Source organism: Melampsora larici-populina, assembly GCF_000204055.1.
Source record: "Melampsora larici-populina 98AG31 unplaced genomic scaffold MELLAscaffold_17, whole genome shotgun sequence".
NCBI classification, from domain to species: domain Eukaryota; kingdom Fungi; phylum Basidiomycota; class Pucciniomycetes; order Pucciniales; family Melampsoraceae; genus Melampsora; species Melampsora laricis-populina.
The window spans coordinates 271,281-273,181 of NW_006768781.1; positions in this window are offsets into that span (position 1 = coordinate 271,281).

Here is a 1,901-nt window from a genome sequence, read left to right on the forward strand (position 1 = left end):
TAGCACCAATCTGGGCAGAACGCGGCTCATCCCCCGAGTTCCTATAGAGGATCCATATGATCAATCCAGCGGCTTTCTCTCTTTTTTGGGGCGTACTGCTGTCTCTGATGGGATCATCGAGAGCTATCGATTGAACAAAGCGAGCATCATCAACATACTCTCTTCTGTCAGCCAAATCAGCATTACTTGCGACGGGTGGACGTCTCCTACCAACATCGCAATGCTTGGCGTTACCGCGCATTGGATCTCCGACGATTTCGAGATGAAAGCTATCACCTTGGCTTTGAAGCCAATCGAAGGACCGCATACAGGCAAGTTCTCAATTTGATTTCCTTGATCCTCAATGAAAATAAATTCACTGATGTTTTTTTTATAATTTTGCACAGGTACCAATCTTGCTTCTCTTCTCAAGCATATCCTCGAGTCTTTCCACATATCCAAACGCCTTTATTGCATCACTGCCGACAACGCCTCTAACAATACGACGATGGGGCAAGCCTTATCGACGATGTTACCTCATTTCGATGCTTCTGAACACCTCCATGGATGCGTAGCTCATGTCATAAACCTTGTAGCCAAAGCCGGAATGGCTGTCTTTGATCGTAAAACACCCACTCCACCTGTGAATGCCCTCGATCCTGCCATTCCTCAGCATCCTTCTTCACTTCCGTTGTTCATCGAGCCCACTTCAAACACCGAGATAGCAAGTATTTTGACTCGAATCCAAGGCTTTCACAAGAAGATTAAACACAGCAGTCAACTCAAAACGTCTCTTGATAACGCCATCGCTAGCTGTGCAAAATTAGAACGGAAGGTTGGCTTAGTTCATGAAGTCTCGACGCGATGGTCTTCAACTCACTCCTCCCTTGCTTGTTTTGTTGAGCTTCGAGTGGTTTTGGAGTATCAGTTTAATAGCAATCCAGCACTTGAGTGCTTCAAACTCGAACATGACGAGTGGGCCTTGGTTGAAAATTTGGTTCAGTTCCTGGCTCCTCTTGCTACTGTGACTCAAACGATCGAAGGTCACCAATACCCAACCTTTTCTCTTGTTATGCCTGACTACCAATGGCTTGTTGAGCGGCTTGAACGTGTGAGTTTAATATATTTTTTTTCTTGTTTTTAGGAAATAACATTACTGATTAACTTATTTGCTTTGATAGGTGTGGTCCGATTCTAATTGCAAGGAACTCAAGGTGGCCATAATGCCTATGATCAAGAAAATAATACATTATCAGGAGGCTGCTCAGAAGAAATCGGTCTACATTTGCACAGCGATTCTCAACCCTCGTCTCAAAGTCAACGCCCTCAAAGCTCAGACCATGGAATCCCTCGGATGGGGACCTGAAGACCTTGTGGCGTACTTCACTGAGCATGCTACCAAATTCAAACCCACTCTCGATCCCGAAATCGAAATTGTCGAACCTCAAGAGACCTTGTGCCTGGACCGACCTCAACATTTCATAAAGCGCCGCAAGACCGTTCCCATCGAAGACGAGGTGAAAGAATATCTCACCGCGCCTCTGGAGGATGAAATTTGCAAACCTCTTGTGTTTTGGGAAACCGCTGGACGCCACTGGCCCAACTTGGCTCGCATGGCGAAGGCAATGCTTGCCGTGCCTGCCACGAGTGCCCCCTCTGAAAGCACGTTCTCTCATGCCCTCAGAGTGATGAGCGATCATCGTGCCTCTTTTACTCCGACTAACCTTGAGGCTCATGTCTGTCTCAAGAGCTGGAAAATGGTAACACCAAAGACTTCAAGTTCTAAGTAGGCTTTCAAATTTTTTTCACATCCTATAGGATCTATAACTTTTATATACAAGCTTATAAAGAAAAGTTGTTTATTTGAATCCCACAAGTAGCCTTCTCATAATTGGTACCTTTCCCAATCCTGTCCTATCTCG